At 44.1% G+C, this 25,984-nt stretch overlaps 1 protein-coding gene across 1 annotated transcript in view; it reads left to right on the forward strand.

The window, feature by feature from the left end:
* Window positions 1-6,644: 6,644 nt before the first annotated feature.
* The window catches only part of CERS3 (ceramide synthase 3), a 129,447-nt gene continuing 110,107 nt past the window's right edge, over window positions 6,645-25,984 (forward strand). Inside the window, exons 1-3 of the mRNA XM_030931779.1 lie at window positions 6,645-6,670; window positions 14,827-15,087; window positions 22,142-22,229. The gene's annotated coding sequence lies outside the window, so the exon portion shown is untranslated. The remainder of the gene's footprint in view (window positions 6,671-14,826; window positions 15,088-22,141; window positions 22,230-25,984) is intronic.

Below are 25,984 nucleotides of genomic sequence, written 5' to 3' on the forward strand. Positions count from 1 at the left end.
TTAAAAAATTCCACTAGAGAATTCACAGGCTGAAGAGAGGGTACCCTTTCTTGAGTGTCCTAGGTTTCCCAAGTAGTTCTCCCAGTTCTGTGTTAGCAAGTGGCAAGGTGGGATATGGGATAGGTGGTAGAACAGCAGGAAGAGGGAAAAGCTAGATCATAATCTCCTTGAGATCAGGGATATTGCCTTCATCTTTGTATTTCGAGTACCTTGTGCAATACATGTGTCAGATGAATGATGGCTGGATGAATAAGAAGCATTTTGTTTCTTCACTGTCTTGTTCAGATATTACATGGTATCGACAGCCCAGATATCATTCAGACACTCATTGCCCTCTTACCTACTTAGTCCTCCTATCTGTTTAGTGGTGGCACAACTCATATAAATCTATTCAAAGCACGTGGAACATTGACTGAGATGCCCAGCACAGTGTTCAGTAAAGGAATTGTGGATATTGGAGCTACTAAGTTCTATCTTCCAGACTAAGACAGTCATGGGATTGGTTATTTGGGGAGGTGGATACTTTATCTGCCTACTTCTATTTTCTAATTTCATATTATGTGGTCTTAGCTCGTCATTTAAAATCCACAGCTTAGGCCAGGCATGGTGGCTCATGCCTGTAATCTCAGCACTTTGGGAGGCCAAGGTGAGCAGTTCATCTGAGCTCAGGAATTCGAGATCAGTCTGGGCAACATGGTGCAACCTTGTCTCTACAAAAAATACAAAAACTAGCCAGGCACGGTGGCATGTGCCTGTGGTCCCAGCTACTTGGGAGGCTAAAGTAGGAGGATCCCTGAGCCCAGGAGGTTGAGGCTGCAGCGAGCCATGATCACACTGATGCACTCCAGCCTGGGCAACAAAGCAAAACCCTGTCTCAAAAACAAGAATAAAAAATAAAATGCACAGCTTATTCTTTCATGGATGTGGGATATGAAGTAGTAAATCTTGAGAGTCAATCTTCTCTGTGGTCTTAATTCGTACTTACATATGAGCATATGAATATACCCACATCACATACACATATGGATACTTCTTTCTGCACTTCTGTATAATAGGTCTGTGAGTGTGTGCTTGTGTCTGTTTTGGCAGTCATGCTACATTTTTATTCTTGACATCCTTAGGTCCTTCAAAAGATGTGATGAGCCTGGTGCATAGTATGAACCCAGTAAATACTGGCTGAATGAGTTAATGACTGAATGCTATGTTCAGAGAACAGTAATGCCTGCAACTTGGAAAATGTACACAATCCTTGTACTCAAAATTTAAGTGGAGAAACTAAGTCTATGCGTATAAAATAAAGGCTGTTACAAAGTAACATAAGGATAAAATAATTAAATATACTATGGACCCCAAAATCTGAGACAGGTCTCAGTTAATTTAGAAAGTTTATTTTGCCAAGGCTGAGGACACATTTGCATAACACAGCCTCAGGAGGTCCTGAAGACATGTGCCCAGCGTGGTCGGGACAGCTTGGTTTTATACAATTTAGGGAGACATGAGACATCAATCAATACGTGTAAGATGTACATTGGTTCAGTCCAGAAAGGTGGAACAACTTGAGGTGAAGGTGGGACAATTTGAAGTGGGGAGGGGACTTCCAATTCATAGGTTGGTAAGAGACAAATTACAGAGTTGTAAAAACATTGAATGAGTTAATATATTGAAAAGCACTTAGAACAATACCTGGGTCATAGCAAGCACAGAGTGAATGTTAGCTATGATTATGATTATGATGACTATAATTATTATTAGTATTGTGAAAGGCAAATAAATCTTGGGGCCCCAAAATCACTAAGCTAAAGGGAAAAAGAAACTGGAAATTGCTTAGGGTTTGCTTGGGGTTTGCCTTAAGCAATTTGAGTTGCATTCTTTTGAGTTTCTGATTAGCCTCTCCAAATGAGGCAATCAGATGTGTATTTATCTCTGTGAGCAGAGAGGTGACTTTGAATAGAATGGGAGGCAGGTTTGCCCTGAGCAATTTCCAGTTTCTTTTCCCCTTAGCTTAGTGATTTTGGGGTCCCAAGATTTATTTTCCTTTTACAATACTACTAATAATTATAGTCATCATAACCATAATCTTAGCTAATATTCACATTGTGCTTGCTATGAGCCAGGTATTGTTCTAAGTGCTTTTCAGTATATTAACTCATTCAATGTTTTTACAGCTCTGTAAGTATCACTATTATTTTCCTCATTTTGCAGTTGAGAAACCTGAGGACTGAGAGGTTAAGTAACTTGTCTGGAGTCACACAGCTAATAAGAATAAGGTCACATAGTGAGCACAAAGGGGGTTAGCAATGAACATTTTCTGGAGGAGGCAAGTTGAGCCATGTCCTGTCCCATCACTGACAGCCACACCTATAGCCAGGGGCTATAGGCATAAGTGGCCATTACCCATCTGGCAAGCCCTCAGAGGAGGTGGTGAGCTGAGAGAGACAGTTGTGTTGAGAGCCTGCTCACATGGTGATGTGGTCTGGCCTGCATATAGCACTGTAGCCTTCCCAGAGTACATGCTAATTAATTCTAAGACTCCTTTGCATGAAGTTCTCAGTACTGACTAAACTCTTCAAGGGAAAAATCCCCCTGTTTCCCAGCAAACTCAGAGTAGAACTGACCTCCTTCATGACACAGCATACTGACTTCAAGTTTTGAAAGAACACAATGGGCTGGGCACGGTGGCTTACACCTGTAATCCCAGCACTTTGGGAGGCTGAGGCAGGTGAATCACAAGGTCAGGAGACTGAGACCATACTGGCTAACATGGTGAAATGCTGTCTCTACTAAAAATACAAAAAAATTAGCTGGGCATGGTGACACGTGCCTGTAATTCCAGCTACTTGGGGGACGGAGGCAGGAGAATTGCTTGAACCCGGGAGGCGGAGGTTGCAGTGAGCTGAGATCACGCGATTGCACTCCAGCCTGGGCAACAGAGCAAGACTCCATCTCAAAAAAGGATGGAAGGAAGGAAGGAAGGAAGGAAGGAAGGAAGGAAGGAAGGAGGGAGGGAGGGAGGGAGGGAGGGAGGGAGGGAGGGAGGGAGGGAGGAAGGAAGGAAACGAGGAAGGAGCCCAGTGAATTGGCTTTCAAAAAGTAACTACCTACTGTGGTAGAGAGGAAGAGACACAATGGCAAATATATAGGTACATAAATGTATGCTGTCAGCATCAAGTGTCAACTCTGTGCCAGAAACTGTTCTAACCCCTGGGGATTTAGCACTGAACACAGCAGATGAAAATTCCAGTCCTCCTTGATTTGTTTTTCTAAGACCACCAGAGCGGGCACAAAAGAACCAGCGAGTAGGCAAGTGTAGGAGCAAAACTGCAAGTTTATTTTGGTCACCTAGCTTCAAGGGAAGAAGGTGGGTAGGGAGAGGTCTGTCAGCCTCTGGCAAATGAGGCCCACAGAGTCGCCCATGGAGCTCTCGGACGGAGTTCCGACAGTCCCGACCGCAGTGGGGAAGCTGGGAAGTCTGTGCGTGGCATTCGTCCGGAGCGGCTTTTCTAGGAGTGGGAGGGCGATAGGCGGGGCACGGGCGTGTCGGGGGGCGTTCTGCAGGTGCGACCAGGTAAATCTTGGTCTCTTCGGATTGACATCACCTGGCACATGCCTAGTTGGTCTGCACCTTCCCGGGTCGCCGGCTGCATTTTCGCACGCGCGGGAAAAGTTGGGGGGATGAAGAACCCGGAAGTGCACCATCTTGCCTCCGTTCATCCAAACAGTCCAACCTTTTATTGATAATAGTGATAAAGGGGCGCCATGGTCTGTCTGGCTACTTCCTGCTGTTAAGGGGCGCTGTTAAGGTCGGGGCCCATGGCTGGCATTTGGACATACGGATGAAGAATAAAATAAGGCACAGTATTAGTATAGGAACGAGGTATGGAAGCATTTGTTGGAATATGGGCAAAACCCAGAAGGAAGGTCCCGGCAAGGTTGGGGTATTAAGGTTCTGTATCTCAGTTTTTTATTTTATTGAGGGTTTGAATGTTAGTGTCTACTAGGCCTGACTTGCTAACATAATAGCAGCACTCTTCTCCAAGGAAGAGACAAGTGCCTCCTTTTTCAGCTGTAAACAAGCCTAGGGCTAGCCTGTTTTGGGCAGCTACTTGGGCTATTGAGGTAGTTCGGCGCTGCAGGGAGGCCAGGCTTTCAGCTGATTCCAATAACTAGAGGGAGGAAAACAGCCCGTTTTTGACAGAAGTGGCGTAGTGGCATGGAAAGTTGCTGGAAAAGCTCTGCTACTTCTGCCTGGCTGTATAAAGTTAGACTGGGGACCAAGGACATGGGGACATAGAGGGATCAGTTAATGGCTGTATGGTTAAGAGTTTTAGAGAGAGAGACCAGTTGCACCAGAAATAGCCTCCAATGGGGGCTGTTTAGCCTCCATTGGGTGCCTGAGTATGATTACCTCAGGATGAATTTGGAGTTGAATAATGGAAAGGAAGGATTGGGCTATTTGGATTTTGGTATAGTGGCGCCTGGAGTGTGAGTGAATTGTGGGATGTTTGACCAGTTGTGTTGAAGGCCCTGGGCAGGGGGCTGCCACTAGGCAGGGGCCTTCTAAAGCCTCACAGAGGAAGCAGTGGGAGAGATTGGTTATATTCACAGTGCAGGTTAAGTTTAGCCTTTGGCGGATAAGTGTGAGCCATGAGAAAGGGGTCTCTATTGTGCGGAGAGAAGTTTGATAGCCTTAAGGAAGGCAGAACAACTGGCAGAACTATGTGCTACTGAGTGTGTTCGGCTGTCTTGTGGCCAAGTTTCAGTGATGAGAAAAAAATTGCCATACAGTAGGCGGACTAGCAAAGGTCTGAGTGTATGAGTGAAACAGCAATGTAAGTATAAAATGAGACTTCATTTTCAGTGTAGTCACGGAGTGTCCCTTGCCACTGGAGATGTTCGATGAAGGTTAGGAGACGGGAGAACCACTGCTCTGGACTATTGTCTGGAGGTAGATTTGGGTCTGGGGTTATGTATTGAAAGTCTGATAGGTTTATGTAGAGGATGGTGAGAAAGCGAGCTAAGCGCCAGGGATCAGGGAGCATGAACTAGTTAAGAAAGTTTTGTAAGTTTGAGGCGAGTGGGGGAAAGTTGAACTGATGTCCACTGATTGTTCCCAGTGGGGGCCCTTTTTAGCTGGGAAATATGAATCCAATGCGTGTGTCCTAGGAGTTTTGCTGCTGTATGTGTAGACAGGAGGACAATGTATGGGCCTTTCCACCTGGGCTGTAAGTCTTTGGCTTGGATATCTTTTATGTATACTTGGTCTCCGGGACTGAGGGAGAGATGTGGGTTGTAGGCGTCTGTTGGAGGAAGGTGTGCTAACTCAGCATGTTGTCTTAGGAGTTGTCTGAGAAGAGTGAGATATGGGAGGTAGTTCGCCAAAGGGGCTGGCAGGGAAGGTATTTGTTGGAGGGTTAGGGGCCGTCCATAGACTAATTCGTAACGGACTGAGGCCTGTTGGGCTTCAAGGTGCTGCCCGCAGCCGGGTCAGGGCTAAGGGAAGGAGAGTTACCCATGACTGCCGGGTTTCGATTGAGAGTTTGGTGAGCTGCTGTTTGATGAGTCCGTTAGCCTTTTCTACCTTACCAGAAGACTGAGGCCTATAAGGGATGTGGAGTTTCCAGGTGATGTGTAGGAGGGCTGCCACCTGTTGGACTACCTTAGAGATGAATGCTGGACCATTGTCGGATTGAAGAGTGACCAGGAGGCCAAACCTAGGAATAATATGTTCAGTGAGTATAGAGGCAACAATGTTAGCGGTTTCTCCTGTGGTAGGATAGGCCTCGATCCACCCTGAAAAGGTGTCCACAAGGGTTAAGAGGTATTTGAATTTTTTATGTCTTGGCATATGTGTGAAATCAATTTGCCAATCTTCACCTGGTTGGTGTCCTCTGAGTTGATGGCTGGGATGGGGATTACGCAATGCGCCTTGAGGATTTGCCTTTAGGCAGGTAGAGCACTGCTGGTTGATTGTAAGTAAGTGTTTTTGTAGTGTTGGACAGTGGAGGAGGGGATTTAGGAAATCATATAAGGCTTTGGGTCCTATATGTAAAGAATTATGTATGTCTGTTAGAATGGTATGGAGTTGTGTTTCAGGAATAACTAGTTTGTTTTCAATATATATCCAGTCACCTGTAGTTAGTTTGGCTGTTGGATTTTATAATAGCTTAGCCTTTTCTTCCTGAGTGTAATTAGGTGCATACTGGGGGGAGAGAAAACAGGCAGAAGGAGGCTTAGGGGTGGAAAATCCGGCGGCTGACTTGGCAGTGACGTCAGCGAAATTGTTGCCAGCTGCTACCGGGTTAGATGAAGTTTGGTGCCCTTTACAATGTATAATGGCTACCTTGGAAGGTGCCGACAGTGCATCTAGTAGTTTGAGTATTTGGTTTTTGTTAATAATAGGGGTACCGCCGGTGGTTAAAAACCCTCTCTCTTTCCAGATGACTGAATGGGTGTGTGCGATTAGAAAAGCATATTTAGAATCTGTGTATATGTTTACTGTTTTTCCTTTGATAGTAGGAGTGCCTTGGTTAGTGCAGTGAGTTCTGCCTGCTGTGATGTGGTCCCTTGTGGTAGGGGTTTTGCCTCTAAAACTGTGGAAGAGGTAACTACTGCATATCCTGCCTGTCTGTTTCCTTGAGGGCTGATAAAGGAGCTGCTATCCACAAATAGGGTTAGTTGTGCATTCTGAAGGGGCTGGTCATGCAAGTGTAGGTGGCTGGGGGGTTGAGCCTCCAGAACCTCAGGACAAGAATGTTTAGTATGGGATGGTTTAAGAGAGTCTGGCGGTAAAGTGGCTGGATTTAGAGAGGAGCAAACTTCTAAAGTAACAGTGGGGTCTTCTATGAATAACAGATGGAAAAGTTGGAGACGGGATGGAGTTAAGTGGCTAATACTTTTATGAGAGATGAGATCCTGAAGACGGTGTGTGGAGAGGACTGTTAGATTACTGCCTCTAATGAGCTTTTTTGCTTCCTGGGTCAGGCAGGCTGCCGCTGCTAGCGCACACAGACAGGGTTGCCAGCCTTGTACAGTTGGGTCTAGCTGTTTGGATAGATAGGCCACAGGACGGTGGGTGTTACCGACAGGCTGGGCTAAGAGACCAACTGCCACTTTCTGCCTTTCATCTGTAAAGAGTTGGAAGGGACGCTGGAAATCAGGCAGTGAGAGAGTGGGTTGTGAGAGAAGGCAAGCTTTTAAGCAGGTGAAATGAGTCGAGATTAACTTGGAGTTGGACAAAGGCCCATGTGGGGTTTCTTTAACTGCGGCGTATAAAGGTTTGGCTAGGATTCCAAAATTGGGGATCCAATGTCTGAAGAAACCTATTAGACCTAGGAAGGATTGAACTTCTTTTGCATCTTGAGGGGGAAGAAGGTTACGTATTAGGGCCATGCGGTCGGTAGTTAGTGACCGGGTTGTTGGGGTGATTTCAATTCCTAAGTGTATGACGGTTTGGCAAGAAACTTGGGCCTTGTGTTTAGATACTCTATAACCTAATGAGCCTAAATGGTTGAGGAGAGTTGCAGTGTCTAGAAGAGAGTCTTGTTTGGTAGGGCTACAGATTAGGAGATCATCTACATACTGCAGAACTTTGCTATTAGTGAGAGGGCAGGAGGCAAGGTCTTTTGCTAAGGCCTGACCAAAGAAATGGGGGCTGTCCCGGAACCCTTGTGGGAGGACTGTCCACTTCAGTTGAGTGGAGGTATGTGTGTCTGGGTCCTCCCATGTGAAAGCAAAAAGGAACTGGCAGTCTGTGTGTAGGGGTATGGTAAAGAAAGCATCCTTAAGGTCTAGCACAGTAAAATAAGTAGAATTGGTGGGGATATGGGACAGAAGGGTGTAAGGGTTGGGAACTACAGGGTGCGTGGGATGGGTGGCTTCGTTGACTAGCCGAAGATCCTGTACTAACCTATACGTTCCATCTGCCTTTTTAACTGGAAGTATTGGAGTGTTACAGGGGGAATGTGTGCGGACAAGAATATGTTGGCTAAGTAGTCGCGTGATAATTGGCTTTAAACCTTGTAGATGTGTCGGAGAGGGAGAGAATTGGGGGCGGTTTGGGAAACGAGTGGGATCTTTGAGCTTGACGAGAACTGGTGGGTGGTGGGCAGCTATGACTGGGGTGGAAGTGTCCCACACTTGAGGGTGTACAGAAATAGGGAAGATGGGGGGTGGGGGTGACATAGAAGGAGCGTGTGTGCTTGCACAAAGCATGAGCAACAGGTCATGAGGGGGTTGAAGGGGAGTGGATGGGTTGGTGGGAATGTATATGGAGGCCTTTGAGGTGCTTAGGATGTCTCGGCCTAGTAAGGGGGTAGGGCATGAGGGTATAATGAGGAATGAGTGCGCAAAGTAGTTGTTGGCCAGGCAGCAACTGAGGAGTGGAGTTTTTCGTGGGGTGGATGGCTTTCCGTCTACTCCTACTACAGAGATATTGGATGGAAGGCTAGGTCCAGAGAAGGACAGCAAAACAGAATAGGTAGCCCCGCTATCTATTAAAAAATTAATTGTCTTACCCGCTACCAGGAGAGTTACCCGCGGCTCGGCGAGGGTGATGGGGGTCCCCAAGTCTCGGCACCTTCAGTTGTCGTTGTCGTCCAGATGTAGGAGCTGGAAGGAGCTCCCAGGATCCTGGGAAAGGGGGTCACGTGGAGACGTGGCACCTGTTCTCAGGGTGGGGCAATGAGACTTCCAGTGTCCTCCCTGCTAGCAAGCAGGGCAGGGGGTTGCTGGTGGACGAGGGTTAGGACATTCACTGGCCCAATGTCCTGATGCCTTGCACTTATAGCAAGGTTGCGTTGGGGCTCGGGGACCTTGCGGACACCTGTTGGCATAGTGTCCTGCCTTGCCGCACTTATAGCAGGCTCCTTTCGTAGCCTTGGAGTCTGCAGAGTGTGTACTCTCTGGCCTGGGGTTACGACTGGGCTGTAAAGCCGCTGCTAGGAGCTGTAACTTCTGTTTGAGGCGAGCCTGCCGTCTCCTCTCTGGAGTTATAGACCTTAAAGGCTAATTTAACTAGGTCTTGTATTGGCGTCTGAGGACCATCCTCTACCTTTTGAAGTTTTTTACGAATGTCGGGAGCTGATTGAGAAATGAAATAAGACGCCAAAATGGTGGCCCCTGTGGGGGAGGCCGGATCTAACCAGGTATACTGGGTTAGAACCTCAGTCAGTTTAGGGTAGAGGTTAGGATAACCTGTAGGTTATGCCAAGTTAAGTCATAGGCCTGACAAAGGTATCTAAATTCCTTTATGTATATGGTAGGATTAGCTGAGAAATCACCTAAACGCTTCTCAATTTTGGAAAGATTGGCCAATGAAAAAGGGACATGTACTCTGACTACCCCCTCCGCCCCAGCCACCTCTCGCAAAGGTGCTAACACTGTAGGAGGGTGTGGGCAGATATAGGGGACTCAAGACAGCCAGTTGGGGGCCCGGAAGGAAGCACGGGACCGAGTGGATTACTAGTAGATAAGGAGGAGGAAGGAGGAGTCTGGATGGGGGGAGGAGGAGGAGTCTGGGCAGGAAGGGAGGGGTTGGAGAGAGCTGGGAGAGAAGGAGTATAGAGCAGGTCGGGACGAGAGCGTAAGGCCCAAAAGCCTTGTATGTACGTAATTTCAGACCACTTGCCTAACCGCTGGCAGAAATTGCTGAGGTCGGTCAGAACATTGCGATCTAGGGTGCCCTCTGGTGGCCACTGAGACTGATTGTCTAGTTTGTATCGGGGCCACACCACAGTGGAAAGGAAAATTAACCGCTTCCTCCTAAGGTCTTGTTCGAGCTGTAAGGTTTTAAAATTGGCTAGGAGGCACCCCAAGGGGGTGCTCTTTGGAAATTTGGACTGGGGGTTTCCCATTTGTTTCCTCTTTACCGACACAATGGACACAATGGAAATGGAAATGGAAATGGATCCCTGCCTGGCTTCAAAGCGTCCTTTGGAACCAGCAGAGACAGACTGGAGGCTCTTGAAGCCAAAGTGGAGATTACCTTCAGGCGGACGTCTCCGTCCTGAACGGGTCTCCCGAGCCACGTGGTGGCTCCAAATGGACCTCGGACCTGCGCAGGATTTTGGCCGAGGGAGGTAAAGAGGAGGCAAGGGCACTTACCCCAGAGAGGCCGTGAGAGTGAGGGAAGCGGGTCTCAGGTCCTGTCCTGGTCCGTCTGCGGCGTGGAACGAGGAGGAGGAGGAGGCTCCCCAGACCCTGGGGGCCCTGAGGAGGGGTCTCCTCCCGGGTTTCAGCACCAACTGATTTGTTTTTCTAAGACCACCAGAGCGGGCACAAAAGAACCAGCGAGTAGACAAGTGTAGGAGCAAAACTGCAAGTTTATTTTGGTCACCTAGCTTCAAGGGAAGAAGGTGGGTAGGGAGAGGTCTGTCGGCCTCCGGCAAATGAGGCCCACAGAGTCGCCCGTGGAGCTCTCGGACGGAGTTCCGACAGTCCCGACCGCAGTGGGGAAGCTGGGAAGTCCGTGCGTGGCATTCGTCCGGAGCGGCTTTTCTAGGAGTGGGAGGGCGATAGGCGGGGCACGGGCGTGTCGGGGGGCGTTCCGCAGGTGCGACCAGGTAAATCTTGGTCTCTTCGGATTGACATCACCTGGCACATGCCTAGTTGGTCTGCACCTTCCCGGGTCGCCGGCTGCATTTTCGCACGCATGGGAAAAGTTGGGGGGATGAAGAACCCGGAAGTGCACCATCTTGCCTCCGTTCATCCAAACACTCCTGAAGCTTACATGGGGGAGAGGCAGATAAGAGATACAGTAAGTTAGAAGGTGACAGGTGACGTGGAGGAAAATGAAGCAGGAGAGGGGCTGGAGTTTGTAGGGAGGGAGGCCCCCAGGGGAGTCTGGATGCAGGAAAGCACTTGTTCTCCTACTAATTTGACAACAGAGGGTCTTCTCCTTAGTTTTCTCACTTTGTCAACAAATGGCCTCTCAGGTCATCCGGCAGAGAGGCTTTCAACCCTGGGCCAGGGTGAGTGTGGAAGCGGAGTGGATAGGGGAAGGGAAGATAAAATTCACGTCCTCTCATTGTATAATCCATGTGGGGATCTGGAGGAATCATTGTGTCAGGGAGGGAAGATGATTTTGTGACAATAAGACATAGGCTTCCAATTTGATTGGGGCAGGTATTGATCCAGGGATATAAAGATGTCTAAATCATGTCCCTTGAGAATTCCCAGTGTAGTGGGGAACCACTTGTGAAGACATTTGCTTGTTTCATATTATCCCACAGGAGTCTTTCCACACACTTCTTTAAAGAATGCAGTTTGGTCTTACTCTGTCACCCAGTTTGGAGTGTATTGGGTGGATTACAGCTCCCTGCAACCGTGACTTCACGGGCTCAGGTGATCTTCCTTCCCAAGTAGCTGGGACCACAGCTACCATACCCAGCTATTTTTATTATTATTATTTTTTCTTGTAGAGACAGGATTTTGCCATGTTGTCCAGGCTGGTCTTGATCTCTTGGACTCAAGCAATCCTCCTGTGTTGGCCTCCCAAAGTACTGGGATTACAGGTGTGAGCCACTGCACCTGGTAGTTTGGTAGCATTTTGACTTAAATTTCTGTCTGTGAACAAACAGCATTTGAAAGGTCTATGAAAATGATAAGATAAAACATGAGAGGAAAACAGTTTGTTGATAGTAAAACCTCAAAAGTTTTGCCAGTTAGGTTAAGAACAATAAGTCCAAAACTGTATTTGTTAAGTTTCTTGGAAGGGATTCCTTCCTTTGAGGGAAAAGTCGGTTGATTCTTATATTTTCTTCTCTACGAAATTAGGTTAAGGATAGGCTGAAAGCATAAAATGCATCTTAGAAGTTGCCTGCTTCCCCTTCTTCCCCATCTATACCCATGCAGCTATGGGACCTCTGCCCTTGGTTAGGAGAGCTTTTGGCGCAGTACCTTGCTGCTGGCGCTCAGAGTCAATTTTCCTGCATCCGGCTTACTGTGTTTTCCTCTTCTAGTTCCTAAGTGGCCCTCCAGAACCTTGACTGGGTTTGTCTCTGGTCTACACTGCTCCTATCCCTCTCCTTCCCAATTTACTATGTGAAAGTCACCAAGTACACGCTTTGTAATGCACCCCTACTGCTCCCAACAACACCTCTCCACTGTCATGCTTAATTGTCTACATTTCATTTGTCAGAGGTCTGGTGTTCACTTTTTAAAATGCAGTGAACCATTAACATGCTAATAAGTGGCTTAATATCTATTCATGAAGATTCACAATATAAAACTGATTTAATGTCTCAACTCACTGCTTCAGTTTTCTCATAAAATGAAACAGCTAAGTACTACCTAGGAGAAATGACACCCACATGCATGCATCTTGCTCTTTCCTATAATTCTTCCTGGGGTTCTGTCTTTTCTCTTAGCAATACACTGATACATTTATGGTGAGGCACAAGTAAGAAAGAGAAGAAAAAAGGAATCAACTTAGGAATCCTTGAGAGAACCATATTTGTTTTTGTTTTCAACTCCACACACGGCCTATTTCCTGCCCTTGGTTATTTTCCTCAGAGGAGCTATGGAGGAGATGACTAGACTTACAAATAGATCCACAGCTCCCACAAAGTCTTCACCAGCAAACCCTCAAAATTCCTCACTGTCATCCTTCTAGCACAAGTTATGAAATAGTCTCATTTTTACATCTTATCCCTGAAGAAGAAGGAAGAATTACACCTTGACGGTGACTCAAAAAAAGACAGCAGATGCTGACGGGGTTCTTTTGATTAAACAGGAGTTATAGAACTATGTCTGAATAGTTCCAATTTGATTTGGACATTATATTTTATCAGCAAATAACATGTGTTTCATTATAGAAGTGACTAAAACAAAGCATGTAAACGTGGTTCTACAATGTTGGGTTTGTTTGTTTGTTTGTTTGTTTGAGACGGAGTCTCGCTCTGTTACCCAGGCCAGATGGCAGTGGCATGATCTTGGCTCACTGTAACCTCTACTTCCTGGGTTCAAGGATTTCTCCTGCCGCAGCCTCCCAAGTAGCTGGGCTTACAGGGGCACGCCACCACACCCACATATTTTTTTTTTTTGTATTTTTAGTAGAGATTTTTTGTATTTTTAATAGAGATTGGGTTTCACCATGGTGGCCAGGCTGGTCTCAAACTCCTGACCTCGAGGGATCCTCCCACCTTGGCCTCCCAAGTGCTGGGATTACAGGTGTGAGCTACTGTGCCCAGTTTCATTCCCCAGTATTCTTTTGGCTTGTTTAATTCTGAGAAAGAGAGTCCAAAATAGGGTTCAGGAGCATTCTTTTCCAAGATATCCCTGGAGTGAAAATGAGTGTTGGATGATCACAATTTGGGGTACTAATTGTTTGACCAGTATTGAACAGCTGAGCTCTGGGGATAGAAAGACATCTAAGACTTGTCCAGTGACGATTCCCAAAGTAGTGGGGAAGCAGATACAAAAATCAGACTTTCATTAGGCACAGAGGTGAGAGAGCAGCTCATGGCAAGGGCCCAGAAGCTGCTCAATGTTGTGTCTGGAATATAATGGGAAAGGGCAAAAGGAGGTCCTGGAGCAGCAGGTTGCAACCAGGCCATTGTGCCAAGGAGCCTGGTCTTGATCCTATAGGAGGAAGGTGGCTGTTAGAGTTTAATAAGCAGAAGAAAAAGAAATGAGAATGGGAACATGAGTTAGGTGACAATTGGATGAAGATGGATCAGACATAGAAAGCCTCATGTCAGGAAACCAATTCTGCAGTGATCTCCTGGCAGGAAATGAGGCAGACCTGAACTGAGCCTATCTCAGTGCTTTAAGTTCAACGCTTCTGCCAGATGGTTTTAAAAATGTATGAGCCCATTAATGAAAAAGAGAAAGTCTTTGAAGAGAAAGGCAGACTATGAAGCGTTAAGTGAGAAGTACCCAGTGAAAGGAAGGGCTTTTATCAATCTTCTCTCTTTGAACGAAATTCATTAGTGAAATCTGAGAAACTTTGGAGCTTCAATGAATTTGAAACTGGCATTTCCCTTTATCTGCATCCAGTCCATTTTTAATTTGCGGTCATCTGTTAGCTGATGAAAAAGGAAAAATGTCTTTCAGCAGCTGAAGACAGCTAATGAGAATCAGGCTCTCAGAGTGGGTGGTACTGCTGATGTTTGGTTTATGAGTGATACAGGAATCAACTTGTTGAAGCTCTCTACTTGTCAAAGCACCTTTAAATAATCCAAGCCCAGAGTTGTTTCATCTTCAGGCAAGAGAAAGTGAAAATGGCTTCAAAGGTTACAACATCTCAAATGAACACTATGAAATGCATCCACACTTGCCTTTGAAATTATAGTGGTTCAAGCACATGGAGACAAGCAACAGTGTTTATTTCCTGATACTAATGAACTTGTCTGTCTTTACCTATGATGATTGTTCTTAGAGACAAACAGATAAAAATGCAAATTATATCTGACTATTCTAAAAAGAAAAGATTGCCAGACTATTTTATTTTTTGGCGGTGTTATGATTCAAAAAAAAGTGATTTTTTTTCTCAATTCCTAGGAAGATGGCAGATAAATCACATTCCTGTGGACCAATGCTCCTCAGTGGATGAGTTTTGTGGCATGGTGGTGATTTAGTTAGCAAGAGCCCTGCCTGTTTTCTGGAGAGTACTATACTTGTCAAACCAGCTCCTAGGACAGTGCAGGGTTGTGACTGGTGTTTTGGGGTTCTCTTTGCGCATAAGCCCTTTCCTTTCAATACAAACAGCAAGATCATCCTGTTCAGCAGTTAATGAATGACTGTGTGCACCAAAAGGCGACAACGATGAGGCAATTGATGCATTTGTAACTCAATGTCTGACTGAATTCCAGTTTTCTTTTCTCAAAGTGGCGAAACAGGAAGCAACATCCCATCAGGAAGAACCTGAGGTGCCATCCAGTAGCTTCACCTCACGTCACTGACTGCCCTCAGTCAGAAATCTCGACTTGCAACTTTGGAGGGTGGGTCTCTGAAGGAATTTCAGGGCTTACGCAGAGATGAGGTGTGTTGCTCTCTGAGGAGAACGAAGCTGGCTGGAATGCTGGAGGCTGCTCTCTGACTACACTTCACAAGCAAGGGGCACCTTTTGTGGACTGACATTTCAGAAAGGTAGGCACCATCTCATTGATGTAGTTAGAATTTGACGGCTTTCAAAACCAAGGTGGCCGTGATTCCGTGTGTGAGCTTGTGGGTGTATGTGTGCCTGGGTGCGTGACAGAGAGAGGGAGAGGAGACAGAGAGTGGGGGAGAGGCAGCTAAATGAAGTCAGATGTTTGGGAGAAATACAGAAAAGACAGACTTGGGGCCCTTTGCTTTGTAGAGTTTTGCTTGTAAGTGTTTAGTAGCGGAGGGTAAATGTTGAGTCCAAACTTCCACTCCTGACCTGCATTGCTCTCGGGCGAGTTTAAACTGATTCATTGAGGGTTAGGAAGAATGGTTTGGGCAATGAAATCACATGCGCTGAATGCTCAGCATAGCTTGGTTTATTAGGAAAGCCCTGACTCCAGGTGGAATGAAAGGGGTCACTACAGATCTTTGCCAGGTGGCATGGCAAAGGCCATTTCAGACCGTCTCAGAGTGCCTTAAACTGAGAACAAGGTGGGACTTGCTCACCCCTAGTGGCAAGCCTTCCTAAGCTGCTTCTGTCCTGAGAGATATAGTGCTCAATGTCATGCCAGGAGAAATTAGCTGTTTAGTTCTAAGGCTGCCAGTCTCATGCAAAAAAAAAATGAAACAAAATCAAACTACTTTTCCTGATCCAAGCAAACGTTTAGCAAGAATGTTCTGTTAAGCGTTTTTATTTTTTTGAAAGCTTTACACAAAGCAGGGGAAATAAACCTTTAGGGCTGACCAGATAATGAATTTTAATTTATTCATTAACCCACAATGTTCAAGTGCCTTCTCTAAGTGAGTGTTTGACTTGAAACTTCACTTTTTCATTGCCTTCCCCCTACAAGCCTTTTGTTTTTCTTAAAAGGGGTTTCCATTTATAATTTCATCAACAGAATTTCTGGAAAAAGGGACAAATTCTTTAAAGAGAAAATAAGTATATGTTCATAAAGGTAATAATTGTGCGGTCCTCTCATTAACAATATTTCTGCCTTTTTCTAAAGTATCAATCAAATTGATTTACGTAAGTTTGAAGATCATTCTGGGCTAATAATAATCTACATTTACTAAGTCCTTGCTGTATGTTCATGCATTTTCCCATTTAGGGCTCATGATATGCCACTTTCAGATGAGGAATTGAGGCTTAGTGAGATTTACAGTGATACAGTAGGGATGTGAGAAAGCCACAGCTTTATTGCCTTTCTGCACACTAAGATATATGATTTCAGCCCATTCTATATTCCCATTCATTTCCATTAACCCCTCACAGGATCCTTGTTGTGTGGAGGGATTCCTGAAGCCATGATAATATTCAAACACTCTAACTTGGTATCTTATAACAAAAGGCCAAAATCAATCAATTTATCACCTGCTTCTGCTGCTGGGGGAAGGCTTGGTGTGGTGGACAGAACATTGACTAGAAAGACAGATCAAAATTCGAATTCCTGCATCCTGCTTACTAACTGTGACCCTGGCAAGTCACTGAAATTCCTTTTTTATTTTTTTTTTTGTGATGGAGTCTCGCTCTGTCACTGAGGCTGGAGTGCAGTGGCATGATTTTGGCTCTCTGCAACCTCTGCTTGCTGGGTTCAAGTGATTCTCATGCCTCAACCTCCCAAGTAGCTGGGAGTACAGGCATGTGACACCACACCAAGCTAATTTTTTTTGTATTTTTAGTAGAGATGGGGGTTTTGCCATGTTGGTCAGTCTAGTCTTGAACTCCTGGCCTCAAGTGATCTGCCCACCTCAGCCTCCCAAAGTGCTGCGATTCCAGGTGTGACCCTGGAATCAGTGAAATTCTTCAGACCTCAATTTCCTTATTTATAAGATAATTATTATAACATCCATCAAACGAGGTTGTTTATTATAAGGCATAAAAAGGCAGGGTATGTCAAATGCCTTCCGTAGGACCTGACAGAGGGTAGGCCCTTGGTAAACAGTATTCATTTCTCCATTTTGCAGTGATTTCTTCATGCTCTTGACATGTTGGATCCTGTTCTAGGACTGGGGGTATCACCAGTGAACAAAGTAGATAAATCCCTGCCCTCAGGGAGTTGCCTTTCCACTGGTACTTGTTCCTTATATCCTAGTGTACTTTCTTGGGAAATCACTTTGTGATTATCTTCCTTTGTGGAGCTGATCCAGCTTTCAAACAGCCTCTTAAGCAAAGTAATGAATGTCCTATGCCAAAAATCCCCCAAAGCACAGTAAAATCAGGCAAAGAGCAAGAACATCAGACACTTCTTTTTCAAAAGTCAGTTTGTTGTGATAGGCCAGGAAAGTTATGTTTTTACACACACACACACACACACACACACACACACACACACACACACACACACACAGAGTTTATGTGGGTTTTCCCTGGCCTCCACACCACAGCAGAAGCACTGCCAGGAGCTGGCGGAGTGCTCATGGGAGGAGGGTGCTGGGCTGGCTCCAAGGGAGCTCCCTCCACTCACAGAGCATGGAGTGTATCGTGGCAACTGTTCATTTATCTTGGGCCCCAAGCCATCCACACAAGAAGCTTGGACTTTCCAAGCCCTCCCCAACACGAATTTAGGGATGCGATGCAAAGATTGACCTGCAGATGTATACCTTTATAAGGATGGATTTGGGACAAAAGCGATGGACTTATGTTTTGGCAAAAAGCCTTCAGGCAAGTTCATCAAGCAGGCCAGCTGGCGTCAAGAATGGTGTTTTGGCAATCTGTCTCTATATTTGAATCTGGAGAAACTGCAGATCATAGCAGAGAGATAGCAGAGGGGAACACAGGGAAGCTCTCTCTGGAATCAGCTGCAGGTAGATTCTTTTTTCTCCTGGAAACACCTCAACACACACTACAACAATCTAACTGATCTTATACAGGCCGAGTTTGTGGTTTTATTTACTGGGTGGACCTAGGATGACTGAAGAAATCCTTGTGCCAACCCTAGACAGACCAGACAGTTGGCAGTATGAAAGAAGGCATTCTAAAGTAGCAGGATTTATTTTCCTAAGTCCTGTGCAACAATCAAGTCCATCATTTTACAGCCATACTGTATGTACTGCCTTAAGATTTGGCCTTGTAGCTGGAATTTAAAATGATGAAAACAAATGAAGCTAAAAGTCTAATTAAAATAAATAAATTAGGGTTATGTATAAAAACCCCAATTGGCAAGTGAACGGAGAGATTAAGAATCTTTGACCTTGTACAAAACTGTAACAGCCACAGTTCTCCACAGGGCTTTCTGTTGATGGTGGACAGATGTTCAATTGTAAATGGGCTTCAGTTAGATCACTTCCAAAGGCTGTTATTATCATAATTTCAAGGCTGAGAAGTTCCATTAATAAATAGAAAATAGGTCTGATGAGATTTGACTTGGATGTTCATGAAACAAATTTTACCTTTCCCAAATATGAGAATTTAAAAATTCTCCATCTGTGAGTATCTTCTTGCTACTCAAATATAAAATTAAAGGGTTCTGGTTATTTATTTTTTGGCCTACCTGGCCACTGGAAAATCTGTGGAGATGATTTGTGCTGGTGTTGGGATTGTATGTTTCAATCTAATGGAAAGTTTCCTTTTTATTGTTTCCTGAGTTAAATCTTTAGGAAATACCAGGAAACTAAGATATTTAACCAAAATTCCCAAATCTGTCTGCTCAGGATTGGTAAACATACACTCACTCTCATACACACACATGTGTGCCTGTGTGCATGTGCATAATATGAAAACACAACCAAAAGATGCATACATTTCTCAGTAATGGGAAAAGTGTAAAATTCACAGGTAAGGCATATATTTAGGTTATTTGAAGAGGTAAAATATTACATTAAGGAGCTTGAAGCCATTTTTACTTACTATATTCATGTTCTAAGATGAAGTACCTAGTGAAGAAAAATCATGTGATAATCCATTTAATTCTCTGCTGGGATAAGGTCTATTTGTTTTATTTTGATTTCTTTGCCAGACATATTTTACTGGATAGTCAATAAATACTTGTTGATTGGATTGACCCTGACACAGCTGAACAATAAACTAATCATTTCAAAATTTAAGCAAAACATTCTGAAAGCATTTTCTTCAATAATGAGGATTACTTGACATTTAATAACTAACTTGGCTTCAATTTCTTCCCCTCAAAGTTTGTTTTCTTGTTTGACATATGATTAAAACTTTAGAAACATACAATATACTGATGCTGAACAAATGTCAAATTCTGCAGATTAGCAATTTTCATTTGTAATGTTCACATCACAGGATCATTACTATACTCCACTTTGGGTCAAAGTTACGGGGTTTCATAATGAGCTATTCCTATCCCATTAGCTGTAACTTGCTTTTCCTGGCTTGATTCCAACAGAGATCTGCCTTATGTGGAATTCTGGGCTATAACTAATTGTGTAAGAGTAAAACTTCAGAGCTGTTCTAGGATGACTATAAAATTGTATGCAACTTGAATTTTCCTAAGTGATTGTTGTGTAGATTACACTATTGCAGTGATTTTCAAACGTTTTTAACCATTACTGATAGTAAGAAATACTTTTCAGATCTCAACTTAGGACACATACACACACACAATTCTGAAATAATAGTTTCATAAAAACAATACCTATAGGTATTGATGTTTTCTATTTCATTTTATTACACTCTACAACATTTCTGGTCATAACCTACTAATTAATTTTGTGACCTACTGGTAGTGGTTCTCAATACTCTCTGAAAATTATAATCAACTAGGGAACAATAGACCAATGGAATGGACTAAGATGATAGCCAAAAAGCCTCCACAAATTTGGACCTTTGATTTATGACAACATTGGCACTACAGGAAAGGACGGCCATTTGAATATCCATGTATAAATAAATGAGTCTTGAGTCTCATCTTAAAATTCATGCAGCTCTAAGTATTAATCTAGATGTGATAGGTAAAACAATATAACTTCTAGATCTTCACTGTCCAATATGGCAGCTGCTAGCCACATGTGGCTATTGAGTACCTGAAATACTAGAACATTTAAAATTACATATGTTACTCCCATTTTTTTCCTACTGAACAGCATTGTTCTAGATGACAAAACAGAATATATGTATGACCTTGGGTAGACAGTGATTTCTTTTTTTTTTTCTTTTTTTTTTTTTTGAGACAGAGTCTTGCTCTGTTGCCCAGGCTGGAATGCAGTGGCACGAGCTTGGCTCATTGCAAGCTCTGCCTCCTGGTTCACGCCATTCTCCTGCCTCAGCCTCCTGAGTAGCTGGGACTACAGGCACCCACCACTATGCCCAGAGAGTTTTTTGTATTTTTAGTAGAGACGGGGTTTCACCGTATTAGCCAGGATGGTCTTGATCTCCTGACCTTGTGATCTGCTCGCCTAGGCCTCCCAAAGTGCTGGGATTACAGGTGTGAGCCACTGCACCCGGCAATTTCTTAAACAAGATACAAAAAGTACTAACATGATGAAAAAGATCTATAAATTGGTTATTTTAAAAATAAGAACTTCTGTTTCTCAAAGCATACCACTAAAAGAGTGAAAGACAAACTGCAGGAGAGGAGACATTTGCCATGCAAATAACATGCAGGGAGTCATGCATATAACATGACTTGTTATGCATGTAACACACAAGGAATCCTATCCAAAACAGAAACAAGGCAATTCTGAAAGATAGACTATCACAACAGAAAAATGGGCAAGAGGTTTGAACAGGTACTTCACAGAAAAACATATTCAGAGAGCCAAGAAACATGAAACATACTTAACCTTGTTAGCTTTCTGGGGGAATGCAGATTAAAACTGCAGTGAAGTACCACTACACACCCATCAGAAAGGTGAAAATTTAAAAGACAGACAATATAAATGTTAGCAAGGATATGAAACCACTGGAACTCTCATACATCACTGAGAGGAGTGTAAATAGTCACAACAGCTTTGAAAAACTGTTCAGCAATATCCGTTAAGCTGAATATACATATGCCTTATGACCTGGCATTTCCACTCCCAGGTATGTGTTCTACAGAAATGCATTCACGTATTTACCTAAAGCATGTTCAAGAATGTTCATAAATGACACCTTTAAGTGTTATAATCCCAAACTCAAAAGAACCCATATTTCCATCAACAACAGAATGGGAAAACAGATTGTGATATAGTCATGGAATGGAATATAAAACGTCAATGAAAATGAGTTTGCTACTGTTACATGCAACAACAGAGATGCGTCTCAGTCCTGAAAGTTGAGTGAAAGAATCCAGATGCCAAGGAATGTACTCAAAACAATTGTTTTTACATAAAGTTCAAGAACAGGCAACATGAATCCATGGTGGTGACAGGGAGAGACATGAGGAAGAGTCTGGGGTGCTAGTCATATTCTTTTGTGCTTTGTTACTTTACCATCTGTATGTTATACTTCAATAATTATATTACAGTGACAGTACAGCAGTGACAATACTGATACCAGGACTGTACCTTCAGAGATCTTGGTTTAGTTGATCTGGTTAGGTAGAAAGCATAGTCTAAAAATCTCTCCCAAGGAATTCACATGTAGAACCAGGGTTGGGAACCAGTGCACTAATGGTTCACGACTAGTCCTTTGAAAACCCATGTGCTATGACAAACTGTAATTTTTACACCAGGCTGTGCTAGGCCCTTATTATCTCTGCTCAAGTTACACTGACTTGAAGACATAATTCATATTGAGAAATGTTAGCAGCTTAAGGAGTCACAAATTTAACTGCCCTAGAAAGCCAGTCAGGTGCCTGAAAACAGTTGGCCAGGGGGTAACCATGTGTTCCATTTAAGGCCTGTGACTCCAGTGATTCTTGCCAATCTTCTGAGTTTCTGAGTGAAGCTGCAAATCTGGATTTCTATATGCAAATTCCTGAATTTTCAGTGTTAGCTGAAATTGTTTTAAAGCCCCATGCACCAGTCCAAACTGGTAGGCCCAACTTTGCCAGCACCAAGCTCTCCCATTGGTTTGAAACTCTGACTTAAGTTTTAGACCTATTATAGAAGGATGCTTACAGGCACAGTTGTATAGTATATTAATTATGTTTCTCTTTTTCTGTTTCTGCAGGGATGTTGTGAAACAAAAGGAGACATTTATATATATACATACATATAGTATTTGAGTTCCTCAATAGAAAGCTATCTTATACACTCAGGTAATTATCTTTATTTTATTTTATTTTATCTCTACTGTGTTTTCTTAACTATAATCTTGGGAAATTAACATCTGTGACTCAGAAGTTGATTATCTGGCACTGTTTTGCATATTCTGGGGACAACTGGAGTTTTGGGCAAAGCCAGTACCATGCTATTCTCTATGAAATACTATAGATTTGTATTTTTTCCTTTTGAGAGGGGAGATGCAGGAGAAAGCTTCATGTGATAGCAGCAGGTAGCAAAGAGCCATCATTTGGTGGCATTTGCTGTCTGTGCTCTGGTCTTCCCTCCCCCACAACACCTGCTGTTCTGATGTGAAGGAAGGAAGAGCTGGCCGTGCTGGGCAGGCCTCTAGCTTCCAGCGTCTTACCTGTAAGGAGGAACTTTCAAAACCACATTCCTTCAAAATCATAAAATATGACCCCAAATGATTAAAAATGATCATTTGTATGAGGAAGTCATTCATGAAGCATGTTCACAAATATTGACTTGATGAAAGGCAAAGTCAGGTACATAGAGGGGAAGAGTTGCACTTTTACCGTTAATAGCTAAATTTGTGACTGGTTCTGTATCACCTTGAACAAGTTGCTTTATCTCTCTAAACGTCATTGTTCACCTGCAAATTGGAAGCATGAATAATTATTATTGTTGTAAGGATTCAATGAGTGGATGCTTGTGGGTGCAACATTGTAAGCTGTGGTATATACAGTTGTTTGTTATAATTTTAATCATCTCATTTACTTTTTGCAATGGTCTGTGAAAAGCTGGTGTTATTATTCCCAGTTTTCAGCTGCAAGAACCAGATATTCATGCTGCTGGATGTCTGATCCCAGGTCTATGCTCTCCCTGCACCAGCTGTGCTTGCTCACACAGAGCTTCCCCTCCTCCCCACCCTGCCCACTCCTAGTGGGACAGTGGAGGGCTCAGGCAGAAGGGGCTCCCATCCAAGGCAACACCCTTGGGCCTATCGTTTTCTACACCTTCTTACCAAAAGTTTTGCTAAACAGCAAAGGCAGTTCATCACACATGTATTTTCCCAGCCTGCTTTTTAGTGAAGGTGACAGTGGTGAACAGGTAGCCTAATAGGAGGAAGAAATACTTCCTGCTCACAAAGAAAGTGCTTGCTGTGGGAAGGAGCAGTCCAGTGGGACCTTTAGGAGTCACATAAGGACGTCTGTCTTGGTCATGCTATCAGCCCCTCTGGTGGCTACACAGCCGGAACAGATCTTTGGCTTCCAGAATTCATGGGACTTCTGGAGATTCAGACCTATCCCAAGGCCCTGTGAACAGGCCTACCCCTAACATTTGCAAGACACAGGGCAAGAATACAAATGGAGGCACCAGCCCTCAGCTGGGCCTGGTCTTTCCTCTCAGCTCCACTTATATCCTGCTCCGCTAGGAGCCTGGTGTGCATGTGTGTGGCCACTGCATGCTGCAATCCCTGCCTTCCCCTCCCCGAGTCTTATTTGGGCCTTCTCCAGGCCTAGCATTATACTGTGCTGTCATTTATAAGAGGGCAGACCTAGAAAAGGGCCCATGCAGGTCCTGGAAGTGGGCTCAGAGCTGCTCAGGCAGGGAATTCTAGGATCCTTAATCACCTAGCAAGTCTGGAAAGGTGGCATGGATGTGGGTGTGCATGTCTCCCTGAACCCATGGACTCCTCACCCAAGGGAGAAGTGAGGCCAGAGGAGGGCCAGAGTGGGGGTCTTTTAAATTAAGGCCAGATGTAAGGGTGGGGCTGCTCCTGAGGATCAAGCGCAGCATCCTGGTACACAGTTGGCACTTAATCATACCTTTGACTGATGTGCGACAGAGTGACAAAGGCTGAGCAATGTCAGAATTGCTGTGGAATATCTAAGTATTGCTCTTCTTCCACCTCCATGCTCCATAAACATCGACCTAGAAGCGTGGCAAAGGTTGGAGTGGCTGGGATTTCATAAGATGGCAGATGAGTGACATTCCTAACCTTGTGTGCTAACAGGAAGAGCAGTTTACTGAGAAACAACTTCACTGGGCAGGGAAGAGAAACAATCCAAGGCTCTCCCTCTCCCCAAACAAGAGGGCATCACTGAGGCTCAGATGGCTATCTTGGTATATTTTTAGAATCCATGTAGGTTTAGTGTCTTTTATATGTATATTCTAGGTAATAGTTGGTATATTTGAAGCTGAATATCATATGACCCTTCTGTTCACTTTTTTTTTTTCAGAGCATTTCTTTTCTTTAGAGCAACCTAAAGATATCTATATTTAAATTTCATGAACATGAATAACATTGAGGAACTCTGAGTCCCCTCACATAGCACCTGGAGCTGCTGCTGGAAGGTGGGGATGGTAGTGAAGGGGGTCAGAGTGGTCAGTTCAATTCCAAGTCCACTTCCATCACTGTCTCATCTCCAGCGTTCTCCGCCACAAAATCTGGACTTGTGATTCACAGTAGCACTTTGGCCAAGTATATTTTTTGGCAATTTTTTTTTTTTTTTCGAGACAGAATCTCGCTCTGTCACCCAGGTTGGAGTGCAGTGATACAATCTTGGCTCATTGTAACCTCTACCTCCCGGGTTCAAGTGATTCTCCTGCCTCAGCATCCTGAGTAGCTGGGATCACAAATGCACACCACCACGCCTGGCTAATTTTGTATTTTTAGTAGAGATGGTTTCACCATGTTGGTCAGGCTGGTCTCGTACTCCTGATCTGGTAATCCGCCCGCCTCGGCCTCCCAAAGTCCTGGGATTACAGGCATGAGCCACCACGCCCAATCTGGCGGAATTTTTTAAAATAAAATATCCAATAAGTCTTAAAGAAAGCATTTTAAGAAGAAGGCTTAGGAACCCCATGACCCCAGATGAAGATCAATAGAGGAGAATCAGAAGATCACATTGGCACATGTTTGACTGATCCCCCAGGGAAAAGGAGCTGATCATGTGCCTGGTGTAGTGTTGAGCTAGGAAATCCTGTGTATGTTATTAGCACAGTATCATCTCACATTCATACCAGCTGATTTTCACTAATAGGCAGAGAGATGATGTGAAAATTGTGTAAATGCATATTGACAGAAATTTAAGGATACTCCTTTGAAAGAATGTATATTTGAAAAGTCTGGAAATTTTTATTTTTAAATAATATGTTACATTTTCAAACAATATGCCCAAGACTTTTTCTGCCAGACATCTTTGTAAGCGAAGTATCTCTAAATTCAAAGTCATAGATTTAATCATTAATCAAAAAATGGAATAAATGAAATTTTTTCTCTAATGTTCCAGGCACTGCAGATATTCTGTATGAGCCATGCTCTCTCTTTCTCTCTCTGTCCTTCTCTCTCTCTCTGTGTCCTTCTCTCTCTCTCTCTGTCCTTCTCTCTCTCTCTGTCCCTGTCTCTCCCTGTCACTCTGTGTGTGTGTCTCTCTCTGTCTCTTTCTCTTTGTCCCTCTCTCTCTCATTCTGTGTTTGTCTTTGTCTATCTCTCTGTCACCCCCCTATCTATTTAAAATCGGGGTGTTATACATTTTTTTCTTTAAGAGGGTTCTTGCATTAGACAGGGCTAGACAGAAAAGATTAGCCTGTTTCCAGTGTGAAGTCTTATGGTTTATTTTCTCTTGGTGAGTAATTAGCAAGGGCTGGTGATCACTGACAGAGGGAGCAGCTGCCCTGGCCAGAGAGATGAATGACCAATCCCCATTTGCTCAAGGTAGAAAACAGTAACTATTCCAACAGGTGCCTAATCCCCCAGCTCAGTGCCATTGGCCCTTGGCCAGAG

This window comes from Rhinopithecus roxellana, chromosome 5, assembly GCF_007565055.1.
Source record: "Rhinopithecus roxellana isolate Shanxi Qingling chromosome 5, ASM756505v1, whole genome shotgun sequence".
Lineage (NCBI taxonomy): Eukaryota > Metazoa > Chordata > Mammalia > Primates > Cercopithecidae > Rhinopithecus > Rhinopithecus roxellana.